This window comes from Coenobita brevimanus, chromosome 70 (genome assembly GCF_032717465.1).
Source record: "Coenobita brevimanus isolate Jiangsu-jjx chromosome 70, ASM3271746v2, whole genome shotgun sequence".
Lineage (NCBI taxonomy): Eukaryota > Metazoa > Arthropoda > Malacostraca > Decapoda > Coenobitidae > Coenobita > Coenobita brevimanus.
In genome coordinates, this window is record NC_137023.1 from 35,300,656 (window position 1) to 35,314,393 (window position 13,738).

Below are 13,738 nucleotides of genomic sequence, written 5' to 3' on the forward strand. Positions count from 1 at the left end.
GCACTAAATACTAAGAAATAACATTAAAACAACTAAATAATCTATCTATCTATCTATCTATTGCCAGACGCCTCAATCCCGTTTGGGGTGGCCACAAACAAATCGCCTCCAAGTCGCCCTGTCCCCCGCCATTTCACTGCCCTGCTCCCAACTCACACCCCCCTCTCTCATATACCTCTCCACCCCATCCCTCCATCTCATCCTTGGCCTCCCCCTCCCTCTTCCCCCCTCCACCTCACTCACATACACTCTCTTCGTCAGTCTTTCACCCTCCATCCTCTCCACATGGCCAAACCACCTCAGTGTGTTCCTCATAACGCTTCCTATCACATCCACATCCACACCACAACGCTCCTTTATATCCTCATTCGTCAGCCTGTCTCTCCACGTGACTCCACAGGCTCCTCTTAAATAACTCATTTCCACTGATCTCACTCTTGACTTGTGTCCTTCCAACAATGTCCAAGCTTCACTTCCGTACGTTAGAGTTGGTATCACAATACTGTCATGTAGTAACTTTTTCACTTCCATGCTCACTTCCCTGTTTCTTATCACTGATTTCAAAGAACCAGCAACTTTTCTTCCCTGCTGTACCCTTTCAAGCACTTCACCCTCCAAACCTAAAATGTAACAAAAACAGGAACAAAATAAAACAATAATGAAAACAAACACAAGAAAACACTGCAAACCGGAATTAAACATAGAAAGACGAAAAAAAATCGGTAAAAGGTGATAAATTATAAGACAAAGCAGGAAACGGTGATTTTTTCTGACACACACACACACACACACACACACACACACACACACACACACACACACAAAACAGAGCAGATTTATTAACAGGTGCCCAGGAGCTGCTACCAAAAATATAAACACCCAGAATATTTAACAGGTGGAAGGCCTTGGAAGAAAATTTAGACCACGTGAAGATAATTAGATTTGGACAGGTGAAAAAACTAAGCTGGGGAGAGAGAGAGAGAGAGAGAGAGTCTGAAATAAAAGGATGGAGAAAAGTGAAATAAAGACTGAAAGTAGATAAAAGCGAGGTTTATCTATCTATCAGCCCCTCACGCTAAACCCTCGTAAACCCAGAGTCACAAGTGCCCCCCACCCCCCTCTCACGTACCATCACGCACACATACACACATACGTACATGAGGAACAAAGTACTAAGCAATCATACACGAAACTCGTAAAAATACGCGTACATGCATACGCGTACACACATACATACACATTATACACACACACACACACAAATTATAAGAAATGGAGAGAGAGAGAGAGAGAGAGAGAGAGAGAGAGAGCACAACGCAGTCACACACAAAGCCAATAAAAACACATAAACTCATAAGAAAACATACACCCCTCAAAACACAGGAATGCTCTGTTTTTCTCTCCACACACACACACACACACACACAAGCGATTCTTATGTGCGTTTTTATATATACACAGGTGGATATAAACAATACACACACAAACAGTCATAATCCAAACACGCAAAACACGGTTGCTACTTGGTTTATTAGAGCACAACACACACACACACACACACACACACACACACACACACACACACACACAATCAGGTCGAACAGTAACGCACACACATACATACACATATTCGTCTATACAAAAGAACGTGAAATAAAATCTGCACACACACACACACACACACACACACACACACACACACACACGCGCACACACACACACACACACACACACACACACACAATAGGCTAAGTGGATATATGTGAACTCTGATGACGAGCTTTTTGTGTTTGGGTGTTTTTAAGTTTATGTCAATCCAGCGAAAAACCCTGATGAGTGGGCGGAATATGATGATGATGATGATGATGATGATGATGATGATGATGATGATGATGATGGCGAAAACTAATATAAAAAGGTATATGAAAAACGAGAGCAATAAAATATATCCGATAAAAGGAATCCATATATTCATAAAATTATATACTTTTATATACAAAGCCTACATATACATAAACATCCACACGTACTGCACATATCACAACATACATCGAAAAAAACGGAGAATACATACATACATACATTTACATACATACATACACAGACACATACATATTTAAATATATTAATACATACATAACATAGATATTCATAAAACGCACATCAACTAAGGAAACACATGAATTCAAACATACATACCGGTACATAAAGACGCTACATACGCGCACACACGACCAAACACGCACACCAGCTATGCAATAAAAGCAATCTCACATACTCACACTCATTTATGACTGACACACGCACACGACATGCCAACACGTACACACAGAAAAGAAAACGTACATACACAAAGTGGTACACACACTAAATACACACAAAGGCAAACGAAACGCGCACACAAGGGCAATATGGACAAACAGAAAACACATGAAAGACAGATATAGACAGACATACAAACTGAGACATAGATATACCGGTAGACAGTTAGATGTACAGTCGTCAGCATAAATTCGCTGCAAGTCTACTCGTGTGGTGTGAGTCCTTTTGTCTGGCAACACTGTAAGGGGACGAGTTTCCACGTAGACTAATACACTTTAAAGACGTGTTTTTAAAAAGTGGTACTAGAGACTGCCTAGAGTACAATATTCTGTATACCGTAACTGATTAGTATAAAAAGGTGCAAGAGTTGACAGAATGTTATGGAATGATGTATCAGCGTAATACTCTGGTATTCTTCACTGTAACCGTGTCTAAGCTCCCTTCCCCTCTCGCCCTCTTACTCCTCCTGATGTCTCCCCCACCCCTCCTTCTCCCTCCTACCCCCCCCCACTCACCTTCATGCCTCTCCACTGTCTCCTCTCCCCACCCTCTCTACCTTCATTCATTTATCCCGGCACTAACCTGACTGAATTCTCTCTTGACTGTTTGCCAAACCCAGTCTGCCTTATCCCCAGTTGTCTGCAGTAGTACTAACTATATCCAAGGTTTATTATTAATATTCCTTCCTGTTCCAGTCCCATTCTCACCCTCCTCGTCTTCTTCCCACTCCTCTCCAGTTGTCTTTTCTATTCTCCACCCTTTGTCACTACCAACAGCCGGGAGATATAGGAACATTGAGGTCTCGTTCTTGTGATGTATTTCTTGCTTGAGTGAGCCTGGCAGTCGGTGGCTATTAATTCAGTAGGCGAAATTAAACAAACATTTGTGCCCTCTCCTCCTACTTCTCGCCCTCTCTCTTCCATACGAAAATGTTTCCTTTCTCCTCATACTGTTCACTGAATCATGAAGCAATATCAGAACCACTAATGTTTCGAACTACTACATCATGTTTGGAGTAACGAGTGGGAGAAAGAGACTGTTGCATGGCATGAAACTCTCGAATGTTGAGGAGCAAAAAGGTTACAGGAATAGACAAGACATAGAGAAGAGTGCGGTTTATCAAGTGGATTATCGCCGTGGGTAATATAAGGTAGACAGGGCGGAGAGAGAGAGAGAGAGAGAGAGAGAGAGAGAGAGAGAGAGAGAGAGAGAGATGAAGGAGAGTGGGAGGGGTAAGAAGGAGGGGAGAGTGGGTAGGGACATGAGATGGGTACTAGGGATAGAATAAGTTTCATCATTCGACAACATTCATCTGTCGTTTTTTGCATATTTTTACGCTAATCAGATATAAAGAATATTGCATTCTGGGCGATGTATAGTACTAATTCTTACAAGTACGTCTTTAAAGAGTATAAAAGCCTGTGTGGCAACTAGTTTCCATACACTGTTGCCAGACAAAACGGCCCACATCACACGAGCAGGCTTGCAGCGAATTTGTGCTGACGGCTGTACATCCCACGAAATAGTAAAAATACACAATATAATGCAAAACATTATACATAAAATACATACATACATATTTAAAGGTATACACACACACACACACACACACTGCTAATTAACAACAATAACAAAGCCGCAAGAGTACACAGGTCAATTAAAAATCAAATTACAGTACGGTACATTACGAAGCTAAAGTAACATTTGGAAATAAGCGGAAGCAATTAAGCACAGATGAGATATATTACAGGAAAAATTAAAGAGAATATATTTTTACGTACCACAATATTTATGGATTTAATGGATCAGCTGTAGGTAAATAAAACATAAATAAATAAAAATAAATTAATAAAGAATAGCCCCCTGGATGCAACAAAATCTTCAGATCGCATAAAACTCGTCTGGAGTGAGCCAAGACAGAACGTCCATCTTAGCAGCGTAAGGGTTTAATCTCAGTCTTAATCATTTTACTGAGGCGGGTTTTCGTACGCTGAACAAAACCCAAAAATTCGTAAGCTGAGGTCGAAGGAATAATTACAGTACAGTCTATTCACTTTACAAATCAAATTAGGTTAGAGATTTACTTTTTTTCCGTAGCACTTCTTCGTGACTAGCATCATGCTCTGGGAGAAATCTATTATTATGACTGTGTGTGTGTGTGTGTGTGTGTGTGTGTGTGTGTGTGTGTGTGTGTGTGTGTGTGTGTGTGTGTGTGTGTGTGTGTGAGAGAGAGAGAGAGAGAGAGAGAGAGAGAGAGAGAGAGAGAGAGAGGGAGGCTAATCCCACATCACACCTCTGTACAAGTCAGAGACCATTTCTAAGACTACCGCAATCCAAATAAAAAAAAAAGTCCAAACTATATTCTTTATAAAAAATACTAAAAATCTATATATGCAAAAATTAATATCAACACATAAATATTCCACTAGATATCCAATTAATACCCGGCCAGATATTAACCCGAGTGAGCAATATAAACAATGTGTGTGTTGGGCGGCCACGTGACACCCTATCAGCTGATCATTTAAAGGTCCCTCAACCAAATGTAAACAAACGCTTATCTGTACCACGTGGGAGGCACATGGTGGGTGGGTGGGTGGGGGGTAATTTATACTGGATTATACATGGACATATAGAGGGTAGGGGTTGCCATACGGGGTAGAGGAGGAGGTGGGATAACGAAGTGAGGGAAAGAAGAGAATAATGAAGGAATGAAGGAATAAAAGAGGGCTGAATGGTGATTGCAGGAAGGAAGCAAGGAAGGAAGAACAGAGGCCAGAATCATGATGAAGGAAATGAATAACAGAGACCAGAATGATGATGGATGGAAGGAAGGATGGAGGGAGGGAATGACGAAGAGTGAGAAGGTGGGAAGAGGAGGGAAAGTAGTGCAAACATGATGGACAGAGGGAAGGAAGGAAGGAGAGGAAGGAAAAGCAAGGCAAATTATAGTCAAGAATCAGAAAGTTGTCGGGAAGAAAAAAAAATAATGCTGGTGAAGAAGAAAATGACTAAAAAAAAAAAAAAACGATGAACAAGAACACAAGCATCAGGGAAAAAAAGACAGAAAAACTAAGACAATGGTAAAAAGAAAATAAAACGAGAAAAAATAAAGCCACCAAAACAAACCCAACTAAAATATAAAATAAAGATAAGAATGGCCTAACAGATAAATATCAACAAATCACTAAAATCACAGCAAAAATAAGACACTCTGAAGTAAACGAAGCTGACAAAAACTTCTTAAGAGTCTGGTAAAGAAGGCATCCAAGGAGCAGCAACGTCTTGAAGCTCCCCCAACACCTCCTTACAAGACAAACAAATGAGCGTCGTAAGTCAGGCCAACACGTCTTACCTTTGTCACACGGGGGATCTCAAGTCACACACACACACACACACACACACACACACACACACACACACACACACACACACACACACACACACACACAACTACGACGAGAGGAACAAAATTACCTAAAACAAAGGGTATAGGAAAAACACATTTTCGACACATCTAAGTAAAAAAAAAAACACACAAACACACTTAAAAAGACCATAAAAGGAGCAACACACACACACACAAAACCTCTCTCTCTCTCTCCCTCTCGTGTCCCCACCCAAATTAAGGTTCATTTAACAGGGCAAGACCACTCCCCCTTCCCCACCCCAACCCCTTCCCCTCCCCCACCCCTCCAACGACTCACTGGTATGCCAATGGAGAAGCAAATGCGTGTGAAATAAGTGTGTACCTTAGATAAATTAGATGAGGGGATGGTCATACTCACATTTTTCACTTCACGTTATACTCCCTCACTAAATTACAGTATATTTTTATTATATTTTTAACACTGCTACACTCCCTTATTAATATATATTTTGTACTATTGGCATGTTATTTTGGGGGTATATCTTCCTTATTATAACTATTGTGTTTACCGATGTCTTTGTAGTAGACTCTTGCATATTAAGTTTTATTACTTGGTGCGGCGATGGGTACACTTCTCTCATCATCATCATCCGGACCTCCTTTCCCACCCAAGGGCAGGGTGAGGAACAAGGTATACTTCTCTCAATTATATCAATTTACTGATACACTTCTCTCATTTATATTTTAGGGCTATACTTTCACTTAAATCTACTCTTGAATCTACTTTATCATTCTACCTAATTTAAAGCTTTGGTAGATGGTGACAACAGTAACGTGGATATATTACAAACGATGCTGGAAATATTGCACTTTTATATATATACTTTTTTTTTTTTACTATTTTCTTTATTTTTGTATGTTTGAATTCAAGTATTCCCTGAATCATGTGCGCTTTTGTGAATCTATGTATGTATGTATATGTGTGTGTAGGTTATGTACCGGGTATGTAAGTATTTGTATGTTATGTACCGGTATGTATTTATGTAGGTATGAATTCCTCGTGTAATTTTTTTTTTTTTTTTTTAAGTAAGGAATCTGCGGCTTGGACATAATTCAGAAATGGTGGGTCACTTTCTACCTTAGTTTGATTCAGGTTTATATTTGAGAGTTTATTTTCTTTAGTCTCCCTTAAGGGTGTAGCGCTGCCTGTAACTCTATGTACTATATCTTTAAGTTAGTGTTACATGTAATTTAATAGTTGTTTTGTTAATAGTAGTACTATTTTACTTTCCACATGCAGTACATGGCTAGTAATATTTTCAACATTTCTAATACAATTTACCCACACAACTGTACCATTTAGTAACATTTCTTGATAACATTTCTTTAAGTAATTTATCCGCATAACTAGTAACAATTTCCATCAATTCTTGCCAACATTTCTTAAGCCCTTCATCTCTATAAACAATTTGCACCATTTTTGGTAAAGTTATTAATTATTTCACCTGTATAAGTGCTAACAATTTGCACCATTTTTTAGCTACTGCATCTCTGTAACTACACTACTTTTACTCTAACTTGGCCTAAAACTGCCAGCTCTCCATCTTGAATGCTGAGTTGTGGAAGTAGACTGACACTGAAATACGATGCTAGTCACGAAGAAGTGCTACGGAAAGGATGCAGAGCCGGAGTATTCCTTTTTCTCCCTCAACACACCTATGTAAAATAAGCTACAAAACGAAAATCTTGGCCAGGCTGAAGTGAAAGGAGTATGGCAAGATTTAGCGCCTTTTTTTTCTTTATCTTTCTTTTTTCGTTCTTGTTTCACTACTTTAAAATACAATTCCAGAATATAACGTAATACCTGAGTCTGAGATATCTGTTTGCCTCTGTCATGCTTGTTTACCCCTTTGTTTACGCAGGTAGGCAAAATATTTATGTCTATACGCATAATTAACTTGATAAACCTGGAGATGTGTACAAACTGAAGCTACTCATATCTTCATCATCACTTCAAATTTAGACGCCTGTGTTGTTTGCTTAATTTTTTGGCACACACACACACACACACACAAACACACACCGATCGCAAGTCACACAGTGTGTGTGTGTGTGTGTGTGTGTGTGTGTAAGCCAGGTGAGGCCCAGTCATCAGCTGATAAGATACCACTAAGTCTCCCCTCCAACGGTAATCCCTCCCCCCTCCCCTCACCTTCCCCTCTTCCCCCAGTCCTCCTCCCTGACTTACAACACTAACTTTATCCCTCCCCCTTAACATCCATCTCTCCCCAACCCATACACCCCTTCCCCTCTCCCCCCCCTGTAACATTACCCTCCTCCCCTCTCCCCCTACCATACAATCTTAAATCTTAACCCTCTCTCCACTTCATCATCCCCCCCTCTCCCTCCCGTCCCCCACCCATTCAATCTTGACCCTCCCTCCCCTTCATCATCCCCCACCCCTTCCCCTTCCCCTCCCCTCCCCTAACGTTAACGACCTTTTTTACACCCTTCCCACCTTCAATACAGTATGCCACAAAAATCATGCACCAGAGAATTCTTAAGACTGCCTGAAGAAATAAACTCACTCTTACTTCCCCTTCTTTGCACCTGTCTGCCGTCTCAAAAATAACCCCTCCACGAAGCACCTAAAAATTTACCAACGCTCATTCTACCTTCCTTTTGGCTATCCTTGTCTTTAACAGATAAATTTAGGTTTCTTAGTCACACCTTTCCCTGTAAAAAAAACCATGCACGAAAGGACCCAACTGCTGTTTGCTTTCCTTTCTAATCCCTTTGGATTTTAATATCGAATTACTACATAAAATTTCATTCTTTCCCTAACCTGAACCAAGAGCGTACTGTAATTTCCCCTCTGGTATGTACTCTTCCCCTCATGGCCATTGCTACACCCCTCATTAACCATGCTCATTACCTCAGTGTCCCCTCACCCAATCATCTCCATGACAACCAGTCTTTCCCCTTCCCCTCACCTCCCCAAGTTAATATATGCACACGGGTTTAATATTCACCCTGACTTGCTATTAAATATACTCAATACCTCAATATCCTCAAATGCCCACAAGCCAATACCTTTTCTATATCATTTTACAACCTCCAATAATAATAATAATAATAATAATAATAAATAAAATAATATCAGATGTAGTAGTAGTAGTAATTATACTAATACTAATAATACTAACAATAATAACAATAATAATAATAATAATAATAATAATCTTTTCGTTGCAAGGTCGTTTTTATTATCTTTTAGCTAACTACAAACGGCTTCATGTAGTTGTAGAAACGCCCCTTTATCCTCCTTCCCCTATCCCTTATCTCCCTCCCTCTTACCCCTCTTCCTCATTCATTCTTCCCTCCTCTCCCTTACTCCTCCCCCCCCCTCTCCTGTACTCCTAGTCTTCAATCTCATCAATCCCCTCTCCCCCCCCTCTCTCTCTCTCACTTCTTCATTCTCATCTCTTCCTCCTTTCCATCACTTCCTTTCTCTCTACCACCCATCATTCTCCTCCCCTGCCCGTCTCTCCCCCTCCCCTCCCCTCCCCCTCCCCCCCGCCAGGTGATTAGCACCACCTGAGTGTTAACAAGGTAACTAACTGGTTGAGAGTCCCCCACACTGAGTACCGCTGACACCCCACCACATGCAGGCCGGGGGAGGGGCGAGGAGGGGAGGGGAGGAGGAAGAGATACGGAGAGAGAAGCAGTGAGGGGAGTCACAGAAGGGAGGAGGAGGGAGGGAGGAGGTAGGGAAAGAGGAGAGGAAGGAAAGGGTGAGGGAAGACATGAAAGCAAGGATGGGTGTGAGAGGGATGGGTGTGAGAGGGATGGAAGGAGAAAGAAAAGAGGGGGCCGAAAGGGAAGGAAAGAAGGAAAGGAAAGGAAACGAAGGGGAAGAGAGAGGCTAAAAAAGGAAGATACGAAAAAAGGGGAAGGAAGGAAGGAAGAAAGGACAAGAAATGGAGGAAGAAGAGGACGATGAAAGAGGGAGATGGTGTGGAGGAAAAAAAGAAGGGGGGAGGATGTGTGGGAATGAAGTATGGAAGGTGTGTGTGTGTGTGTGTGTGTGTGTGTGTGTGTGTGTGTGTGTGTGTGTGTGTGTGTGTGTGTGTGTGTGTGTGTGTGTGTGTGTGTGTGTGTGTGTGTGTGTGTGTGTGTGTGTGTGTGTGTGTGTGTGTGTGTGTGTGTGTGTGTGTGTGTGTGTGTGTGTGTGTGTGTGGAGGGAGGGGTCGCCATGCTAAGCCGTGTTGACTTGCGTTGTCTTATCTGAGCAACAATTACCCTAACGACCACATCACTCACCACTTCACAACCACCACCTCACTTCCACCACTACCAGATCACCCACCACCACTGCCACATCACTACCACCACAACCAACACTACCATAACCAACACATCACTATCACCACTACCACAACCACCACATCGCCCACCACCACTACCACATTACTGCCACCACAACTACAACCACCAAACCACAATAACGACTACTACCACAGCGACACATTTCAACCACCACGACTACCACCACAACTACTACAAGTTCACTACTACAAAACAACCACTATTTCTACTACTACCACCATGACTAACTACTACACTAACCAAAATCACTACTCCCATCACCACTCCATAACTTCCATACCCTACCATTTCCAACCACTACCACCATCCCCCCAATCACCACTGCCCCAACCACAACTACCATGCCCTACCATTAACCATCACACCACCACCTCCATCACCATAACCCGTCACCTGCATCACCTCTATCCCTACCACAACTTATACCAACCCCGAGCCATACTGTCAGGTGTAATCGACGCTAATTGGGCTGTTAGCTTCTCCAGTCCCTTATTACGAACCAAGGTACTAAAGGTTGTCATTCACGTGGTTCTGGATATTCCGTGACACTCCTTCTTTAGCGACTTATTCTATCCATCTCAAAATCATTCCGTGTTATTGAAGTAAAGTAAGTCGATACTAAAATATAAATAGTATACTTGAAATTGTTAAGTGTTATCAGCAAAATAAATCGCTCAGGTCAAGGTGTTGCGGAGAATTTGGGTTAAGTTTTGCGGATTACTGGTGTGAAGTGACGAAGTAAATTCTCTCTCTCTCTCTCTCTCTCTCTCTCATTTTCACTCACTCCCACCTCTCCAGTCACAATCTCTCTCTCTCTCTCTCTCTCTCTCTCTCTCTCTCTCTCTCTCTCTCTCTCTCTCTCTCTCATTAATCCACCCCCCTACCGTCATAGCACCACCACCCACAGTCAACCACTTTACCTTGATGGCTCCATTCGCACTTCCACCTCTCCTCATCCACTTTTCCACCTAACCCCACACACTCCACTATAACGACTTTGTTCCCTCCCTGTTAATGACTCACCCCCCACTGTCCTAACCACCCACCCGTCAGCCGCTCCACTCTCTTCCACTTCCCCCTCCACATTTATATTAACCCTTACATGTTATCCTCCACAAACCTATCTTCCTCCACACCCCCACTCCTTACCGCTCCATCCCCTACCAGCGGACAACCACTCATTCCACCTTCTACACTTCCTCTTCCACACTAACTCTTCCATTTTATTACCTCTACCTCACTCCACATTACCAACACGCTATTCTTGCTCCATCCCTCTATAAACTGCTCTCCCCCATTCTCTACTAACACAGCCACCTCATCCACCTTGCTCCACTTTAAATCCACAGCATCCACTTCAACTATTTTTTTAGCCTAACTCCCGCCCCCCCCTTCATTTACTACTATACTTCCAAGCTGGCCCCAAAAAAATCACACTCGCAAATTTTGTTACCTCCAAAATGGCAAATTGCGTCACAAGAACCTTAACATCTTCACGTAAAAATATAAGACAAAAACATCTTAACCTTCTTCATACTATTTCCTCCTTTGTTTTTCGAAAATATAAATAAAAATAATCTATGCTCTTTCCAAAAAAATAAATCATGGGTGTTTTCTTTCTCCTTCATGCTGGTTACTATGCTGGAAGGGCTGGTGGGCACGGGAGAGCCTTCGTCTTTCATATAATTTTCTAATATATTCAGGTGCGATGTTTAGGCTAATTAGTTTTACCTTAGAAAATAATCTGGTTAATTAAGCCTTAATTACCTGTATTTCTGACGTGTTCTAAACTACATCCTTCCTCCCAGTATCAAGCCACTCACTCCCCCTCCCATACCTTCACCTCCCCTCTCCCAACCCATACCTTCCTCTTGCCTCTCCCTACCTACCCACTCTCCAAACTCCACTCCTCCCCCACTACCCCTTCCTGAACCCCTACCCTTCTTCTCCTACCTCTACCTTAACCTTCCCTTCCTTCCCCTACACATCCTTTTCCCCCTTCCACAAACTTCACTCCTCATTACCCCTTCCCCAACCCCTCTTCCCTTCCATCCCCTACCTTTACCCAAACTTTTTCCCCTCCTCTTCCCTTACTACCATCATTACCCCTTCCCCAACCCCTTTTCCCTTCCATCCCCTACCTTTACCCAAACTTTTTCCCCTCCTCTTCCCTGACTACCATCCTCCTCCCTCTTCCCTTCCCTTCCCCTACCCTTACTTCTTCCCCCTACCCCCCTACCCTGCAACACGTGTAAGCACTTGTCCAGCGGTAGTGTAACAAGTGGTGGTCTCCCGGTGGCCCCCCCACTCCCTGCTTACTATAATCATCACCTGCTTCTTTCACACTTTATCTCCCCCTCCCCCCCACTAATCCTCTGCTTACCCACCCCTTCTTCTCCCCTCCCCTCTGTCCCCCATTCACTCTACTGCTTACTATCATCATCATCATCATCATCACCATAATCCAGCTGCTTCTTTCATTATTAACCTCCATCTCTTCCTCATCTCCTTTCCCCCTAGTGTCCTCCTACTTTATCTCCCTCCCCCTGCTCTCTCCTCCGGTCTCCTCCTCCTCCAACCCCACTATATCTATGATTTATATTCCCCCTCCCCTTCCGTGGTCTCCTCCTCCCCCACTAATTTCACTCCTACTTTGCCTCCCTCTCCTCCATCTCACTCCTCAGGTCTCTCTTCCCATCCCGCATCCTCCTCCCTTACCTCCCCCTCCCTGCTCTCTCCTCCTCCCCACTCCAACAGCATCTCCCCTACTTTATCTCCCTCCACTACTCCCCCCCCCCTCCTCCTCCTCCCAGCCTGCTTAGTATAATGAATCGTGCGTCTGCTTGTCCGTGTGTCTGCCGCCTGTCTGCTCCCTCTGCTTACCCCTGATGGATGGCTTGCTCGTTTGTCCCAGTGTCGTGTGTGTGTGTGTGTGTGTGTGTGTGTGTGTGTGTGTGTGTGTGTGTGTGTGTGTGTGTGTGTGTGTGTGTGTGTCTGTGTGTGTGTGTGTGTGTGTGTGTCTGTGTGTGTGTGTGTGTGTGTGTGTCTGTGTGTGTGTGTGTGTGTGTGTGTGTCTGTGTGTGTGTGTGTGTGTGTGTGTGTGTGTGTGTGTGTGTGTGTGTGTGTGTGTGTGTGTGTCGCTCTCCTCGTCTCGCTTTTTTTTACGATTTTTTTTTTATGGCCAGAACACACACACACACACACACACACACACACACACACACACACACACAGATTAACCCCCTTCCCTTCCAGCGCCCTCCTCTCCTGCATCAACACTCTCACCGTAGTCAATTCAAAGCAAAATGAAAATCCCTCTCTATATCAGCCATCACAGGTTCCACAGCCTTCAACACCACGCATTAAAAGGCCACAGAGATCAAGAACAACGCTTAGAGAATAGGAAGGCATTAAGGAGATGAATAAGATGGCGTGGCGAACCAGGAGACAACATGTAAGAAAACTAACATCTTGAAAGTGTCATGTCTGCATTCTTCAACTTCCTTAACTAGAGCTGGGCAAGAGAGTCAAGGGCACGTCTTCTCGTTTCAAGAAGCTCCCTAACACCTCTTCCTAAGCGACTTATTTTGCTTATTACACGTTACTATTCTCCTCCATGTAATTTAAATCATCCAAATACCACCTAACACCTCTTCC

The 13,738-nt window shown here is 43.0% G+C and overlaps 1 protein-coding gene across 1 annotated transcript in view; it reads right to left on the minus strand.

Moving 5' to 3' along the window:
• LOC145406461 (single-stranded DNA-binding protein 3-like) overlaps positions 1-13,738 on the minus strand; it is a 349,906-nt gene that overhangs the window by 267,280 nt on the left and 68,888 nt on the right. The gene's annotated exons all lie outside the window — the stretch shown is intronic.